General features: G+C 40.8%; 1 protein-coding gene across 42 annotated transcripts in view; it reads left to right on the top strand.

Annotated features, from left to right (window-relative positions):
• LOC101165843 (receptor-type tyrosine-protein phosphatase delta) overlaps positions 1 to 19,561 on the top strand; it is a 496,446-nt gene that overhangs the window by 337,017 nt on the left and 139,868 nt on the right. The window contains exon 1 of one of the 42 annotated variants that reach the window (XM_023966288.1): positions 3,856 to 4,325. The exons of the other annotated variants lie outside the window; for them this stretch is intronic. The gene's annotated coding sequence lies outside the window, so the exon portion shown is untranslated. Of the gene's footprint in view, positions 1 to 3,855; positions 4,326 to 19,561 lie in introns of those variants that run through there. 42 annotated transcript variants of the gene reach the window in all.

The following is a 19,561-nucleotide window of genomic DNA, read 5'->3' on the forward strand; positions in this document are numbered from 1 at the left end:
TTACGTCACAAGTACATGCAACTTTAACAATTCTTTAAGACACACCTACCACATGCATGACAATCATACGTTCCATTTTCATGACCTCCCTTAAGGTGGCCACATGAGCCATAAGGGAACTGAAAGACACATCCCCTTAACTTGCTGCCTCACCTGTGCCCGGACATCCCAAAAACCCGCTGGACCCATTTGGGTCAACCCCCCATTATGAGTGCATGTGTCTAGGGCATAATTAGCACACACTCTTTGACATACCTGTTTGACTGTTTGCGTGGTCAATGGGAGTCAGCTGATTCTGAGGCGGAGAAAAGCAGCTATTGATATTGGCTTTGCTCCAATATGCAACACATCGCTAATGTTATTGCACAATGGCACAAGGCTGATTTTTTTGCACTTCAGAATCCGATTTAAGTACATTAATTGCGTAAACGGTTAAAGAGTTAGAGTAATCAAAAGAAAACACTGGCGCTAAAGCTCCTGTGTTAAAGGGTTAAACGAGTGTAGGGCTAAATGGCTCAAATCATTCATTCATTCATTTTCTACCGTTTTATCCCTTTCGGGGTCACGGGGCTGCCGGAGCCTATCCCGGTACTTGTGGGCGAAGGCAGGGGACACCCTGGACAGATCACCAGTCTGTCGCAGGGTCACATATCACACACCCATTCACACTCACACCTATGGACAATTTAGGTCAACCAATTGACCTATGAACCATGTCTTTGGACGGTGGTAGGAAGCCGGCCCCCATTGATATTCTGTTTCAGGTCCCCTAGCCGGGACTTGCACCAGGGGCCTTCTTGCTGTGAGGCAAGAAGTGTGGCTCAAATACATTTTTATCTTATTCTGTTATATTTTTCTTATGGTTTTGATAACTACATATGAAGGTCAAACAGCTTGTCTGATGGTTGTGCTGCTTCTGAAAATATTTTGCAAATGATTGTGAAAGTTGGATATCCAGACTATTTCTGGTCTCCAGAGCATTCTGTTAGCAGACACAACCATTTCAGTCTCAGTTTTTTTTTAATATCGTTGCCAGTGGTTGAGGGTAATAGTTCACACAATAGTCATTTGATCAAGTTTCCTCCACTGTCACAAAGCTAACACCCTCTTCGGGCTTTTGGTATCCGCATGCAGAGCTTATTGAATTTTGCCATCAGAAAACGAACCTGCTTATAATTCGCGGGTATAAATCACCAGAACTGGTATTCAATCAGATAGGTGTCATGTCTCAGAGCAGGTAAGAAAACAAATCTGCTGACTGCAGTAGTCTGTCTCTCGGAGTCCTATTGTTGGATGTTAGAGGTTTGTGTCTTCGGGGCAGGGCTGTTCATCACTGGGTTTGGGCTGCTGCCATAAAAGCAACTTTTTCTCATAACACAATTGGTCATAGTCATCAGTCTCCCTGGGCCATTGCTTTTACTTTTTTCTCCAGCTCTCCATCAGAGGGCGGTGCACTTGACTTTGTTGTCATGAGCACTATTATGCCAAGTGCTGTGCAACATTATGTCCATTCAGTGTCAAGATGTGAAAAAATCCTGTCTTGAAATCAATTATATTAAGTGTGTGACCATTACACACAAATTACTGGTTTGTTGCTCAACAGCCTCAGATTACAGAAAGTGCTCCCACTTACAGAAGCTATGACATTGATGAACATATAAAAAAAAAGGCAAATTAAATGTCATGCTACACTTTTATTCTCAAGCAGACAACAGAATCAATACAGTACCCCTACAGGGACTCTCAATGTGTCTGTGCCTTTTAGTAATGTCTTTATAGTGACTTCACTCTAGAGGTTCTAAATAAAGCCTTTTTGATTTTAGTTTTTTTACAATACCATGATTATTGTACTTTCTTTTAAACAGGACATGGCTTTTCTCTAAAAGAAACACTGTGAACAGAAACTAAAACTCAAGTAATGGTCAAAACTGAAACATGTTCTGTTTTTTCAGGTGCACGTAACCCTTGTGCTATCCTAGGCACTTTAACATTGGGAGTTGGGTCATCTAGACCCACTAGACAGTGCTCTGAACCTTTTTTCTTCAGTGATTTGTGATCTTCACTGGTGTCCATGGATTACATGAAATCTTTCCACCTTTATCCACCTTTGTCATGGTAGGGAGAACACGTCAATTCGAGGGTGGGGTCATTTAAGATAGCACAAGGGTTAAAAGCCTTAAGTTTTTTCAAAATAACGATAGTGCGTCTTATACCTGGAGCGCCTTAGATGTGGATTTTATTCTGATTGTGCTGACTGATGCTCAAGCGATTTGGAGAGGAACAGAGCACTCCATCAAAATGCTTAGATGAGTGTTATTGTGATACTGTTAACTCAGCGAACGTGTAGTTGTGTAGGACTGTGGTTTTATTACATGCAACAAAGTTGGAAGTAAGCGCAGTGACAGTGACGTTTGTTTTAGCTGTATATGTCTGTTCTTTGTTTTCTTACGTGTTGCAAACAAGGTTGGGAATTACAGGTATTGTGAACATGCTAATGTTTGGAAGGTTTTAATAATAAGGCTACAGCTGATGATCAGTTCTCAGTGTACCGAAATTATTGTGACAGTTGTCTCCAACCCTGTTCCTCATGATCTACTGCCCTGCATGTTCTGCAGCTAACCCTGCTTGAGTAAGTGCTAGTCACCTGGATTAGGTGTGTTCAGTCAAACAGAACTTGGGCTCACTCATTCCAGCTAATCAGCAATTACTGAAGCTGTGCAGAACAAGCAGGGCAGTAGATTATGAGGAACAGGGTTGGAGATGCCTGCATGGTCTACCCCGATCTGGAAATTAAATAAATAAATAAAACATGCTGCTATAGCTACAGCCACAGCAATATTTATGTCAACTGCAGTCTAGCGCTTGGTGGTGTTTTAAGAGCTGTTCAAACAAGAATAACTGAAAAACACTAGAAAATCCTCATGAAATTCTACATGTAAACACAAAGTTCATCTAAATCAGAGATTTTATTGTGTTGTTTCTTTGGCTTTACTTTTTTTTCCTTTGATACTTAATGAAATTGTATGTATTCTCTTTCAAATTAAAAGCCATACGTAATTTATCAAAGAATGTCGATCATTTTGAAGGTGCGTGCGGTTTCTAAACACAGTTTCCAGTTTTAAATCAGGTGGTAGTTAGGAAAACAGAGGCGTGCTTACTTGAGAATAGTTTTTGGATGCTCTAAGAGAGGCATGATATAAGAAAAGAACAGAAAACCCCTACATGCTGCTGTAGCTCCAGCTACAGCAAAAGCAACGTAGACTGCAGTTTTTGTTCGGTGGCGTTATAAGAGCCTTCTATACAATAAGTATAAATGAAAACAGTGGAAATTCCCCATAAGACTCTAACACATGAACACAAAGTTAATGTGTTTTTATTGTTGTTGTTTTTTTGTCTCATTCTTTTACTTTGAAACTTTAAGAAATTGTTCTATTTCAAATCAAAAGCCAAACGTAATCTATCAAAGAATGTAGATTATTTTGAAGGTGCGTGTTTAGAAACATGGTTTGGGGTTTTAAATCGAGCAGTAATTAGGATATCAGAGGCGCGCGCGCACCCAAATACACACACATTACATTCCCGAGTCTGTCTTTAATCCGAACGCAGCCATAGGTTTGTGCGGGTGCACATTCCTGCAGTATTCTTTTGGGGAGGGAGGGAGGGGGTGCAGGAAAGTTGACAAGCTGGAACCTCGCGAAGTGACGTCACCCCACCTCCCCACGAGGAAAAAAAAAAATCCCACGCCCCCACCCACTGTGGATCGTGGTCTCGGCAAAAGAGAGAGAAGCAGTCAGACGCACTGAGAAGGTGGGAGAAACCCGGGAGAGGGAGGGGAGGGGAGGGCTGTGCGTCCCAGTCACAGCGCGCGCTCCAAACACAACCACAGTCTCGCCACGTTCAATCCAGTGAAGGTCTAACGAGCCCCGCCACAGCAGACCCACGCCACACTGCATAGAAGACTATAATACACGCACCCCACTTGAGCCGCCGCTGTCCCCCCGGTTCTCTGACAGCCGTCTGTCGGTGCGCTTGGAACGGACGCCTCCAGGGAAAGACTGTGGGAAAGAAAAGGAGCCTCCGGTCGGATTTTTTCTCCCCAATCTTTTTTCTTATTCTTATTCCTCTTTTTCATTTTTTTTTACATAATTAATTTTTTTAAACATTTTTTTTTCTTGGCAAAATTATTTCCCCGGGACTTGACTCCTATTATTGGATGTAAAAAAAGAAAACCAAAACAATAACAAATGATCGACTAACGCTCCTACCTAAAGAACGCACAAAGAAGAAGACGCTGAGTTTCTCTCTGAACGCAAAATGGTGATAAGGTAAGACTGGGAGTTTGTGACAGCGGAAGTCATTTCAGGTGTTTGTCGTCCTGAAGTTGGTTGCGGGGGTCTTTAGGCGCACCGCTCGACACTAAGCGAGTCAAATATGACAACAAATCACGACTTTTCTTGTTGAATATTTACCATCCTTTGGCAATATTTGCTTTTTAAGGTCCTAATCTCTCATTAGTTAAACATATTTCATCCTAATCCATGCTCACGGCTTCTGTATCTCTTCAAGATGAATCAAAATTGGAAAAACCAGTCCGACTTTACGCGTTATTTTAAGCGTCCGTGCGCAGACACAGCTCGTCCCCTGCATCCTTTTTAGACTTGTGGAAGCCTTCTCCAGCGACGGGATTGTGAAGAATTTTCAAAGTGCATTCCTGCAACTCTCCAGAGAGCCCCCGTCCTGCCTCTGCTATTTTAGAACTCGTTTTATTTTGATCGGGTTTAAAGTTGGCCTGGCTCATTAAAGAGCAGACGCAGTTAGATGACAGCTAAACATAAAAAAGTTTAAAAAAAAAAAAAAAAAAAAAAAAAAAACAAGGTGGACAGGGTGGGATGGGGGACTAGTCACGCAGATGTACTGTCAATCGAGTGATAGTAAGGCTTTATTTCCAGGAGAAGCGCACACCACCTGCGCTCACTGTGCCAGTTGAGCCACTAGGGGACTCATTCTTCCCAATCAACACACGGAATGCAGCAGATATAACATTCTAATAAACATTTAGTCTTTTATTTTCATAAGTTTAAACACAGACTTTTTAAACCCTTTAAAAAGTAAATAAATCGATTTAAAAAAATGTGCATCATGGTGTAAAAGTATAAAAAGATCAAATCAAAGCCGACCTAAAGGGTTTAAACTAAAACCATTGTGTACTCATGGTGTCTCTAAAAGGCCAGCAGATGTGGGTGTGTTTGAACATGCAAATCAGTGTGTGCGCTTGTGTGTTTACCCAAGCATTTTTTTTTAAACTTTACAGCCAGTAAGCACCCAGGTAGAACACACCCACCCCATGCAGCGATACTCTGCTGCCCTTCGTGTTTTACAGTCCAAGGCTCCAACAATTAGTATTCATCCAATTTTGACACTATGCAATTAATGCCGCCACCACACGTTTCGATTTCAATTTCGCTGCTTCCACAAGCGGCTCTTGAGAAAAAAAAAAAAAAGGCGGCAAAAATGGATGTATGCACCAAGGTGGTGCTTAGTTTTAAGTGCTGTTATTCAGAGTTGCTGAGGGAAAACAAGTGTCATGTCGTCTGAAAAGCGGCTCTGACGTGGGCACTTTCACTGAAAAGCCTCATCCTTCACCTCGTCTCGTTTTAGACTCCTCCAATAAATGTTTTTGAAGACCTTGAGGGAAACTGTGAGGGAATATCTGTTAAAGATTGTTCCTCTTGTATTCCTCACCTGATAGCGTGGGCACATATTTCGGCTAATATACAACCTTTTATTTAGTTTTTTCTCTAAATGCTTCAGTTTTTTGACAGTTTGAAAGAGTGGGAAAATGTAAAATAAGAACGTCGCCCATTTTCGTGACCCTGAAGCACCATGGTTTCCCTCTTGACATACGTCGATTCAACATTACCAACATCAGAGACTGGATTTGATTTAAAATGTAACAAGAGGGATTTAAAAAAAACAAAAAAAAAAAACAGCTCGGGCCCTGAATGTTTCCTCATCCCTGCCCTCTCAGGCATGACGCCAAGCCCTCTTGCAAACAAGTGTGCCTGCACCTCACAGCCCCATCGCCTCAGTATAGGCAAGTGGCTGTGACTTATTGGTTCATGTTCAAGAGTGCAGCAAAAAAAAAAAAAAAAAACGTGTACACACGCCACCTAGAATATGTTTGCGAGCACCACTTTATGAGCTCAGGCCCTGGGAGCCTGTTGCAAAATCGGAAACAAAAAGATCTCAAAAGCAAACGTTTCATAAAGGCCACAATTATCAGGCGCCATCGTGTTGGAACTGAAGGAGATGGAGTGCCGGTAGGTCTGCTTGCAATCACCCCCCCCCCCCCCCCCCCCCCCCCCTCAGTGACTGCCCTCTGTAATCCAGTGGGTGTATTTTGGTTTATTTCATACCAACAATGGCCCTTAAAAGCAATCCAGTGATTGGCAGAGCGGCTTGGCTGTTGGCAAGTTGGGCGGTTGGCTGGATGCAGGAGAAAAGTTCGACTGTTAGATGTCATATTGAGGGGGTAACGAGGTGTGCACGCACGTGTGCACGCACGTGTGCACGCACGTGCCTCGCATTTTCTATGCAGCGCAGTTAGGTTTCCTCCTGTTAATCGACTGGCGTGTGCGCCTGTGCATCAGGGGGGTTCCTGCAGACTACAAAACCTACTTCACACAGGCGAGCCTGATGCAATGTGACAAATGAGAGAGCAGTTTGATTTTGCACAACGCTGAGCAGCACCGCAGCATAATGAAGTGATCATGACTTTACCCTTGGTTCACTTTGGCCTCGGTCCCGCTGTGTTTTTCCTCTCTATTCAGTCGCTTTGCTCACTTATTTACTTGGCAAGCATTTCCTCCCGTAACCTCTAGTACGGCATAACTAGCATCAAGGGTGGATCGCTTGATACAAGCCACCGCTACGAAGCAATGGCTTCACACACTTTAGGAGTTTCTGTTTTTCCTTGGTGTTCAAGTTGCCACTGGCTTGGAATAATTACACCCCCATTTCCCCACCCAAGTAAATTCACCTTTACGATCCACCGCCCGGCAGGCCAGAAAGCCAAAGATTTCCTAATTCATCCTATATATCAAATCAGTCTCTCAAAAGTTAAACGCCAAAACAATAAAAGTTACCATCTTGATGTCAAAGCTCGGATATTGCCTTGGGAAATGTACCTTTGTGTACTGTAACACCAAAAGCACTGTGTCAATTTGAACCGGGTTAAACACGCTTTGCCTCTAGGCTCTGCCTGCGGGCCTCGCGTAAGGGGGGGGTTGGGGAGGGGGGACGCCGTCGTGACAGAAACACAGAGCGCTTCATTTCTGCTGCAGCTGTCCTTTGGCTCGCAGATTTGGTTTCCGAAAATTTGATGGAGGCCAGACGTCTGAAGTCAGTTGTGAAGACACAAGATGAGGACGGAGAATGTGCTGGTATGGATTTGTATTTGGGGTCAGTGGCACAGGCACTATTTTTCACCCTTGACCTCCATTTTGGATCATCTCCAATGTAGCTACTAACAGGCTGTCACTATTAAAACACAGATTTTGGGCTACTATTAAGGAAACTACTGCCAGGAGAAGGATAGTTCTGGCTTAAAAACACAGCGGCGATGAGTTTGATACTACTAAAGACTTCATTTTACCCATGTTGCATCCCAAAACAGTATTTCCTTTTACGCCCTTACCATTGTCTCATTTTCTATTATCTTAATTTTTGAGAAAGTCTGAGAGCAGAATCCTCTGAGGTACATTTGAATAACCATCAGAATGAGGAAATAAAGGCTGAGAGAAGAAATGGAAGTGGCGGGCGGCTCTGCGCATTCATGTCACACAGCTTTATCAAATTATTCCACAATGGCAGCCACACAAGTGATGGAATTTCAATTAAAGTATGACAGTTTCAGAATTTGCTGCTGCACACCAGAGAGTAAGTGACGCTTGCGCTTCACAAGTGCGCCAGATTGGATGTTGGAAGTCTCATGTAGAAGACGCTTTTTAAAGAATGTTCTCCTATTTTAAGTGGACGCTCTCTAAGCACTCCTGTCCCACATGAAGAGGGGAAGGACTTTGCAAAGATGAGAATGGAGAAGTTTAGAGAAAATGTTTTATTCTGAAGGTTATTCACGATGGCTATAAAAAAAAAAGTTGATGATGTTGAAAAAGAAAAAAAAGGTTTAAAAGCTTTTTTCCTGGAACACTTAAGCTACCCACTTTGCAAAATAGAAGGTTGGAGGAGATAAGTGTGAGTCTGGAAGCTAGCTCATAAACTGTGAACTACAAGTATTAAATCCTCAAAGTCTGTAAACAGTTTAAAGGCTGTATTTGCGAAACACGCAAGCTGGCAAAGCATATGCACGTACAAGGTTGTGCAAGAATAAAATTAAGCCTAAGACAAAACATACAGGGCTTGTTGCATCAGCAGCTTAGCGGACAATCATTTGCATAGACTAAATCTGAAAGGAAACGGCTGCTACCTTAAAAATAAAGCTTAAGATTTGCATTTGTCGTCCACTTCCTCGTGCTAGACTCCTACTGGAGTTGTTAAAGGGTAAAGAATCCCATTTGAAAGTTCAATGGCAGGGCTACATGGCAATTTCACGAATGAGAAATGCATTTAATAGGGTTTGGGGCTTTAATAATTTCCTTCCACAGAGAACTGTTAGTTGATGAAGAGACACATGTCATAATGTGACCCAGTGTGGTCCACTCGCATGTCTGGTACACTGTAAAAAGAGGTAGCCTAAAAATAGGAAAAGATGACTAATCTCAGGAAGAAAATAACTAGAAAGTAGCAAAATAATCTGTCCATGCAGCGTGTCGTTTTTACTTAACAAGAAATCTTATCATAACTGAGCTAACTGTTAGATAGAATTACTTCAAATTGAATGTTATGCCACCCAATAAAAGTATTTTTTGCTAGTTCTAATCAAATGATTTGTAGTTTTAGTAATTTTTTAGTTTTCCTGAAGTTCATTTTAAAAACAGTGACAAAAAACTCATTTTAAAGCAAAATGTTAACAAAATGAAAATACAATTTTAGTACAAATTGGCCCATCTTAATAAATCCTCATAAAATCTACGACTAGCGCTTATTCCTAAAACATAAATCTACATTTTCCTTCCACGAATAAACTCTCAAATAACATCCTCAAAGTTGAACTAAGAATTCCAATGCAATAGGACTTTTTTCGACTCTTAAATCATGTTTTTCTGTTTTTATAAGTTTAGAGCGAAAGGATTTGGAGTCATTTAAATGTGAATTTTCTTACATTTTAGATCTCAGCTCTTAATGGGCAAAAAAAGAATCTCTACACACCTGGATTCATTAAACATTGTGATTGAAAACTAAATTCAAGCTTGATTTATTGCTTGAAAAAGATTATGAAGAACGTAATTTGAGACAAGCTTGTAGAGCAAAGAAACGTTAAATTAGCTTAAAAACCTGGTTAAATATTTAAAATTCATGAAAGTATTCTTGAAAAATGTCCCAAAACAAGGTTTGAAATTTTTGCAAAAATCAAATAATTTGCAGTGTACATATCTGTAAAATCCGTTGGTATATAGTTGTCATTTTTACCCCTTCTCCTGCGTTCAAATCGAAATGAAATTCCGGAGTGTCTACAAGGTTAAAAGTCGATGTTTAAATTCTCTGTAACCCAGGCATTCCTCCTCTACTCAATCTGGAATTATAGCTAGCTGCTTTGAAGAAGCCAGGCGGAACTAAAATGACTTTTCATGTCCGGTATAATGACTGCCATTTGGAAGCAGACGTGGGGAGAGTAGGCGAGAAAGAGCTACAGTCGAGAGAGAAAGAGAGAGGGGGAGAAAAAAAGAAGAAAAAAAAAGATAGGAGGGGCAATAGGAGAGAGGCAAGGGGGGACAATCAGGGGATGGAAATGGCTTAGGTCACCTTCGGTTATCCCCCAGACCGCCTAAACTAACCACCTTTCATTCCTCACAGGTGAATCTACCAGATTTCCGCGTTAGTCTTAATTTCTCTGAAACCTTTTTTCCCTTCTTCCCCCTCAGAGTCTATATTTCCTGCCATTGGTCACCATTAATTTACCTTCAACGGAAGCTTAGCAGCTTAAATGTGGATTACAAGATGGATTGCACAAAGTGAGACGCTGTATATTCTCCTTAGGGTAGGCCAGTGCTGCCAAAGACCATAGCTGAGTGTCATCACCTGGGCCAAGCAGCTGGCTATCTTTTACACTTGCAGTGCGCATGAGGCCAGACAGTTGGGGCTGAAGTTATAGCATGGACTTGATGCTGTGTTGGTAATCTATTATTTAGGCCTCATGAGGAGACTGGTCTCAAGAATTTTATACATGCATTTTGCAAAGCAAATGGTAGCCCAGGGGGGAACACAGAGCTCTGTGTGGGAAAGAAATGAGTGAGTATTAGGCATTAATGTGAGCAGCAGAGTTTCCTTGTCCTGCCTATTTCCAACCTGCCAAAACCCCCCAGGGAAACATTTTGATATTTTGTCATTTTTTTCATCAGCCTGGAATAGAAATGTTGCTCATATGTGGTTGTTCTTCAGTGGTCCTAGCATGGCTGACAACTCTATTTAATACATTAGTGGGTTTTCTTTTCTTTGTTTGTTTGTTTAGTTTCTTCCTGTTTGCATATTCTTTTTCAATCTTTCATCTTTTACCTCTATCCCTGTGATATTTTAAGACGTGACACTTGAAGGTGGTGTTCTGGTCTTCAAACAGCCGACAAAGAAGAATGGGTAGATCGTTCTGTTGCTTTTCATGTATATTTTATTAAGTATTTCAGAGGAGTTTCTGAATCTTGCATCATCCTGTTATAGATAACACTATGCAGACAGGCTTTGTTTATATTTAGGCTCACAAAAAAAAATAAAAAAAATATTCTATGTCATTTATAATTGGTATCCATCCCAACATATTTATACGAGAGACTTCTTTTGGTCTTTGGCTATTTCCTGTTTGTCTTTACAATGACTGTGCCTAGATGAGAGGCATGGATAGTGACCTAACACAAGACACCAAAATCAGCAAATAAGTAGTTCATTCAGCAACTTTTACAGCCCCATGGACTCAGACAGCAGTTACCTATTTTTGGCTCTGCACATACGCATATCTTCATGGAGATAGGATGGCAATGGTTAAACATAGAGGGGCAATTTTAGCCAGAGTTGTTGAGCAGAATGAGGTTCCGTATGTGTGACGTTCATGCAGTCATAGTGTCATGGATACTGTAAATAAATAAGTCATAAATACCCATACTCATGAAGTCACACTATACGTTAAGTCACACAATTCTGTGCCGATAAGGTTTTGAGAATGCATTTCTGACCCAAAATGAGGGTTGTGTAAAGGGAAAATGTCAAGACCATAGTGACATCTCCAGTTAATATCATCAAAGCATTGGGGACAAAGGACCCACAGCAGGAATGTCCAAAGTCCGGCCCTCATTCAAATTTCTAACAACAGCCTTTCATAAACTCAGTAGTAATTGCCCCCCAGCACTTTCTAAAAACTGTGTAGGATTTCTTAAATTGGATTGGTTAAATAATGTTTTCATATATTTACTATGAAGAGGCACTACCAGACGAGACATGCTATCTACGACAAGCTAACTGAGAAGAAACGGTGCGAAAAATTGACAGGGATTTGGTTAATAAATGTATTTAGATGTATTTGAGTTCAATGGTAATAAATTATGAGTATGCCGTTGCAAAAAAAACGTTTATTTGTTCTTTAAATTTAATGTTAATAAAACAGTTAAAGAATGTCAGGCTGACAAAAAGCTTGGAGACCCCTGATCTAGAAAAAACCCTATCCCTGGATCCAGCTACCCTACTACATACATGGGTTAGAGATGAGCAAAATGACCAAAAATGATGAGTATCCAACTTATTTAAGACATGCAAAATTTTTAATTCTTAAAAGAGAAATGAAATTATATTTGACCCAAAATACAGATTATTTGATTGCTGTGTGTCTTTCAGTTCTGTTCTTGGGCAGGCTGACTTTCAGAAGTGTGCCATGGCACTGTTACTCGGACCCGAGAAAAGAATTGTTGTGCTGTTCTGGGAAAATGTGCCAGAACACATTAATACTGGATCTATAAGTGTCATAAATAGGCAAGACAGAAAGAAAATGAGCTCTTTTGGATTGCGAAAAAAAAAAATACCTTTCAAATATGGCGACCAACGGGTTTATCTGGTTTGCAATGTAAATTGGGACTCTGCTGAAAATGTGGCCCCAAAAGATAATCCAGATGCTTCTCAACAAAGTGCAAGAAAACTCGTTAATATTCTCCAAAATTCCCGATTTTATAATTACTGCAGATTTATGAAGTCGACCAAACAGTTTCAGACATTACGATACAAACAAGCCATAACCTGACTCGCGGCTGACAGAAGGAGCAAACATCATCGCCACTGTGTTGGTGGCCACATTAGCACTGGATGAGGACACGAGGACAGATGGTCAACAGAGTTTTTGAGCATAGCTGGGGGAAAGTGAGCAATCAGCCCTTTGTCCCATTTTGAGCATGGGCCAGAACAAAGGATGTGGTGCCAGTAGGCCCTTAAACCAAACAAAACAAAAACACTACAGCATCTCAAGTGCAGTACCAAACTCCATCTTTAAAACTAGCTGTATCCCTTTCAGGGTTTTGGGGTTGCTGAAGCCAACCCAGCTACTGTTAGGCTACGGTAGGATACACCCTGCCAAGCCAGTACCAAACTCAACATTGTTGATTTAGAATTTCTTTTTTTTAAATGGCCACAAACCATAAATAAACAGAATAAATCAATGACATAGATTAATCTCTTGGCTATAAAGTGACTTTACATTTCACTTGACAACGCCATGGGATTCTCTGATGTAGCGCTAAAGAACCTAAGGTCATTAGCAAACCTAAGGTCTTCTTTTCTCTGTTTTGTAGGTGATGATTACCTAAGAAATTGCGCTTTCAGGTTCTGATTCACTGAGTACACAGGTAAACCCTGTAAATAGGGAGGTGATAGGTGGAAAATGAGTAGGGTGGTAGATCACTACAACCAGAATTGAGCTGCCCTATATTAAGATATAGAGAAAGTAATTGATGATATACAGTCAAAGCACCACAGTACACAATATTAAGAGCCATAATCATGAAAAAAATATTGGAATATGGGGTTTTGAATTAGATGTCAAAGACATAGACTCTGGAGAACACCCCGTCCATTTACTCCATTTATGAGATCTAAAAATCTCCAGTGTACTCAGATGGAGTTTGTGGGATTGCTAATGCAAATTTTTCATGGAATATGTGCAGGGAATGTCCAAGTCAGATGGAGGGAACTGTAACCCTATAGCTGCCACACTTAATCCTTTACCCACACCTGCCTTGTCCTTGCACGTTCTCTCATGTTGATCTACCCTACAGAAACATTCCAGGAGAGTTTTAGAGTCGTAACTTGACACCACAAAGTCTTCTACGTGCTTGAGAAAAAAATATGAGTGGTAATTGGAATGCTTCATTATGGTCTCCTTTTTTTTTTTTTGCAGATTTGTGAAACTTATTATATTACATGCTTATTAGGGGACACCACACAAAGAAACAAGCCTGGGAGCTGCACTGCACAAAGGCCATGAGAAACTTATCTTGAGTGAGAGTGTACAATGCCAGCTTAGAGAAAAGCACTGCGGAAATACACACTGTCGTATGCACAGCATGAGTTGGTGAGTTAAAAGATGAAAACAGTGTAATTCTTAATACATGCATTTGGAAATCAGATTAAGAGTAATCATGAAACAGCTGCTGAACGTTCATCATCCCTCATATTTGATAACTTTGCCTTAAATTCAGGCCAGGAGGAAAGGTGTCATTTCCAGTATAGAATTATAAAAATTGTTCTAACTTAATAATGTGGTTGGGATACATGGAGAAAGGTAGAGATGGAAAGTAATTTAACCAAGCCTTACCTCAAGCTTTCAAGGTTGTATATGGATTTTCCTGTACAGGCTTTTTTTCTAATTAAAGTCCCACTCCGATCATGTTTTCATCTATTATAATCTGCTGAGCAGCAGGACTTCATTAGAAAATCCCCTCTAAGTCTCTGGTATGACCATTGGCGCAAAGAAACCCCTCCCCATTTCTGAGAGCTCTCTGTTTACATGCTCTCTCACTAGCTTACAGCCCCTTACACCCCCAACCTAACACTACCATTGGAACAAAAAAGGGCGACCAACCAATATTGGAGTTATCCAGCCGTACAGTTTTGAGCTAGATACCATCTCAGACAAGGAAAACAAAGACCTAAATTGATCTACTTGTTTACAAGTGCATCAGAATGGAGTGGAGCAGGGAGCTTGTGACCCGCCCAGCGTGTTTTCTAAGTCACAAATTTGATCTTTCTCAAATGGGATTTTCTTGTCTGATTCATAAAAAATTTGATAAAGAAAAAAAAAAAAAGAAATGCAATTTTACACTTAATTTTCTTAATTTATGTTCTCCAGTATCAGAAAAATGCCATGAGAAAATTTTAAAAGCGCCAAATAAAAGTGGTCTTTAGGCAGCCAATACATTTTCAAAGTAATCTTTCTTCCCTTCCTTCTTCTTTTCTCTTTGATCTATTAACTGCTTTTATTTGGAAACTATCCATGTTAGGCTTAACCAAAAGATTCCCAGTGCTACCTGCTGGCCTGATACCTCACCTTCCCCCTTTACATGGATTGCCAGGCTGCAAAGATAGCTTTTTTTTTTTTTTTTTTTTTTTTTTTTTTTTTTTGCCAGGGAACCGACCTCTGCTGCCATTTTTCCCGTGCAGTGTAAATTTAGCAGAAGCCACTCTGTCAGACTCATGAGGGGAAGTGCACTATAAATGTTGCCAAATTACTGACAGCTTCCTCTATCCCCCATTGCTTAAAAACATGAGGAATGTGATAAATAGCTGGGTCTCCCTCGCTTGTGGCTACATGCCTTCAGAGCAACCTTTACAGAAACAAAAGGGCATGCCATTTTTTTAGAGACAAGTTAGCTGACATGAAAGTGGGAAGTTGAATAAAAGAGAGTGGTAGTTCATTGAATGGGACATTACTACACAGTCACAGTCGTGACCTTTCCCATTTGTTTCAATGAGACAGGCCTTCGCTCTGTCAAAATGGGCAACGCCATTTCTAAGCGATTCCTCCCTTCCTGTTCCTTCTGTTTTTTTCATTTTTTTTTTCATATCTGCCATCTGCGATGGCTGCATGACGCCTCGGCTTTTGTGTCATCAGCGACAACCCTCAGATATTCATAAACACCAGATAAAACAAGAGGAGAAAAAACAAAAACCTGAGCTTAACACGTCCTTTAATTGGGCCTTTGAGTGTCCCAGTGGACGTTATTGTCTGTCGTAAGAAACACTCTTTTTTGCTCTTGAAAGTATGTTTTTGGGGGGAAAAAAGTATTTGTAGTTCTTTTTTATGTCTAAGTTGCCACATGCCAAGATGTTCAAACAGTTCTTTGTTAGGCTGGATGAGGTGTTTTTGTACTCAGTACAGCAGAGAATGTACCAATCAAAATGCTATTGGCAAGTCAGTTAGAACATTTTTGACTTGATTTCTTGAAATATAAAGTATTTTAAGGAAGAAAAAAAAAACAATTTAGGTCCCCTCTTGCTAGTTCCATAAACCCCTAAATGAAAAGTTTGTGAAGATAACATTTTCGATTTACAGTAACATTTTAGGGACATATTCGGCATTTTACCGAGGGATTGGAGCTAATTTCTGACTTCATTAAATTCAAGGGTAGAAATCTACAGCATCTCTGCATAAAAACACAGCAGGAGAGGTGATTATCTTTGTAAATTAGCTCACTCATTTAGAGCCGTGTGGATGCAGATGCCTCCGTTCAATGGAAGCCTATTATTCCAAACGACTCTCATTAAGCCGCGGTGAAATAAGGCAAGCTGTTGAAGCAGTGAAATAAATTCTTTAGACTGGGCTGTGCAGAACGGCAGCAGTGAGCTACGCTGTCTTCATTAAGGGCCATGACGTCAGGCGTGAATTGCAGAAAGTGACTTGGTGTAAAAAGAAAAATTGTATGCAGCTGATTTCTACCTCTTATGCCCTATAGGTGGTTATCTGGTGCTTGTGCACCGAGCCGGGAAAACTGACAATACAGTCTGAGCCTAATGAGTGAGTTTAATAAAAAAACACTGGGGAGCATGACTCACAGCTGATGTGTAATTCCTGTATTTCACAGCGAACCTGCTGTTTAGAAGCTTTTTTTTTTGAATGGCATTCATCACAAGCCACTTTCCTGTTTAGACAAGCTGTACTCGCTTTTACATGATGCAGATGAGCTTCTAACGGCACCTCATGAGTTTCGACAGTAAGTGATGAAAAACTGCATATATTTTATTGCCATTAAAACTCTTCCTACAGTAGAAGCACACGAACAACCCTTCCAGGGGCATAAAAAAGCCAATGTTCTCTTTAAACCGGCAGAACAGGATCACCTACTTGATCTGCTTTCCAGTGCCCATTTAACAGGCCAAGCCGATGTTCTTTCACAGCCAACTGGGGTCATTTAGTCAATAATTTAAACATGACTCACTTCAACATAATAGTGATTTGCTTGAAATATGTGCAAATTTATTTTTGAATAGGTGGGGGTGTTTATAGGATAATTGCATAGGTCACCAAGTCAAGTGTTGTGTCTTGATTCATGCAGATCCCTCACAAATTAGTCTAAATTCATCACGTAAGGCTTTGCTGACTAATCGCTCAAAGTGTTTCTATTTATTACTTTTTTCCGTTATTTAAAAATAGCTTTTTCATCCCATATAGAGCAACAACAAAAATCTTTTTCTGTTTATTTCAAGTCCTATGCTACATTTACAAGGTCCTAAGCAAGGCCCATTAATAACAATAAAATAATTGATACTTTATTTATCCCACAATGGGGAAGTTATTTGACCCATCCCCTGGGGGGTGCAGTGAGCTGCAGACTAGCCGTGCTCAGGGGTCGATCCTCCATCCCTTCGGTTGTTAGACGACCTGCTCTACCGCCTGAGCTAAACTGCCGGCCAAAAAAGACGCTCAATACTTTCACATTCATGGGTCATTACGCGTATTTTCAGGCTCTGTGTAGACATTACAAGTCCATTGAACACATGCTGAAAGTTAAATCAGTTAAACTTTGACCAATCGGTGATTGAAGTGTAACCATTTGAAAATTGATCATGAAGGAGTAATACAAAATTGCAGTTTGTGCTCGGCTAGAATTATATGACACCAAGTCCTTCATATCACTTATCAAAATAGAACTGTGAAAGAAAAAGCCTTCAGCAAGATATGCTAGATTTGGACCAAGTCTCCTTCAATCGTGAGTACGCGTGCTGGTATTGGGTAGCGACAGTCTCGTGTGAACACCGTATGCCAAAAGTGCATTCAGATACCGTGTTCGGCACGTTCTAGAACACGCATCACATGCCTGGTGTGAGCTGAAGAATAACACAAAGATGAGACAACTTAGGAGAGCTTACAACAGCAAAGTCCCATGGTAAGGTGCAGCATCTCTTTCATGATCTGTTTAAAGAGCTTTACACAGGGGGAGTAGTCATTAGATGTACTCTTGTACGGTGGGGAGAAATTCCGATGGGTTCGAAATTCCCCGCGGTCCCTGAGAGCAGGTGGCTTTCATTTGCATCCCTCCCCTTCCTTCCCTTTGCCATCTCTGTGTATTTGTTACAATCCTATAAACCGGTGCACACAAACACTTGGTGGACCATTGTTTTTTTTGTTTTTTTACAGTGTTTCCCAATTTATTATGGGTCATTGATAACCTCCACACATTTACGTGCTGGCTGGCGCTATAAAATAATAGAAAGTGTACATTAAAATTCAATCTCTTGCATCAGTACATCCAGCGCTGGTCAAAAAGGTGACTATAAATCGCGAGCTATTTATTGTGGGTTGACCGTGCCAACAGCGCGGGCCCCTTAGCATTTCTGTACATTTTTACCTCCTTGTCACAGTTGCGCCATAATTCAGGGGCTGTTTCATTTTAGATTGTCGCAAAGTATGATAACACAGACCAGCAAACCTCGGGACACAAGCTAGCAATCTTATTAATGGCCAAGCTGCGATAGCAGTGGTTGTCTACGTCCTCTGTTGGTATCTAGATCTTCAGGCGCATCCGTTCCAGCGCCCCTGAAAACGGAGGTGTTAGCGGGAGCAAAGGGGCAACAACTTGGCAGCTTATCATTAATAAGCCAGACAAATTTACTTCCCTGCATCCCAAATATAGCAGACAGTTCAGTTCAAGCACAGCTATGAAATGTTGAAAAATTGCAAATATAATTTTGACTGCCTTTTTAAGGGCTCTTGTTGCCATGAAACAGACTTTTTAAAACGTAGGAAATAAAAACGTGAATAAAAGCAATGACTGCGCATACTGCAGTTAATTATAACAGGATGGATTTCACAAATATAAATGCAGATGAGATAAAAGCGTAAAAGCTGGCCGGCTGCCAGCCAACATCAGGGGTAACAGATGTGAAACACAAGAGCAGCAAATGTGACATTGTTATTATTTTCTCATTTGGCGAAAACTGCGGCCGTGATCCCAAAGCTGAAAACTACATACAGACATTTATTCTGTCTTATTAAAGGTGCTTTCACAATAGAAGATGCATCCATCTAATTGTCCAATTTCAGAAAATATTTTTTTTTTTAAAAAGATGAAAAATTAGGTGGTTGAAAATATGTCTGTTGAGCTCTTATTTTGAAGGAATCAAATTGTTTTGTTAGTGCAGAAAGTTCCTCTGCTTCTTTCTAATGACTTTATTGGTAATCAATATCCTTTACTTGTCCAAAAGCCTGTGACACTAAGGCCGTGACCCAAGGACTGTTAGATGCTGAAGTGAGGGTGAAGTGTTGCCAGTTGAAGGGGATTGGAACACATTTGTTTATACGGAGACAGAAACCCCCCAGTTTCATCCAAGTGAAAGGAAATGAGGAGTTAGTGTTAAGGCAGAAGTCTTTATTTAAAATGAAACCCACCATTAATCTCGATTCATTCCTCTTTGTGTTTTTATGCACTTGGCTGGGCTTGCTAGCTAATTCAGCCGGAGATCAATTCATCGAAAGCCAATGAATTGGCTGCTTGTGCGTCCCTGTCTGTTACTGCACAAAATGCTGGTTGGCCTGTCTGTCAACAGTGTCTTAGACGAACCTCTCCCACCCTTTTTATGATTCGATGAGCATCCCGCTGACACAGAGGATTTTTGTTTTTTGTTTTTGTTTGTGGTGGTCACAGAGTAAGGGCTAGGTCTCCTGGTGTGGGTCAAAGCACTTGACCTTACCCTCGAAGGCTCTCGGTCAGTCTGCCATGATTTTATTCAGCCCCATTGAGTCTAACAGCAGGGTTTTACCCGGATCAATGTGGGACTGCCGATGCTGATTCAATTGACTTATTAAGCAGCACAGACCGAGGGTGCCGGATGTTTCAATTCATGCTGCTGAGCCCTAATACATTCAGCAGTCTAATCAGTCCATTAAAATCGGGTTGGCTTTTGTTTTTCTGGAAACTCT

This window comes from Oryzias latipes, chromosome 18 (assembly GCF_002234675.1).
Source record: "Oryzias latipes chromosome 18, ASM223467v1".
In the NCBI taxonomy this organism is placed as follows: domain Eukaryota; kingdom Metazoa; phylum Chordata; class Actinopteri; order Beloniformes; family Adrianichthyidae; genus Oryzias; species Oryzias latipes.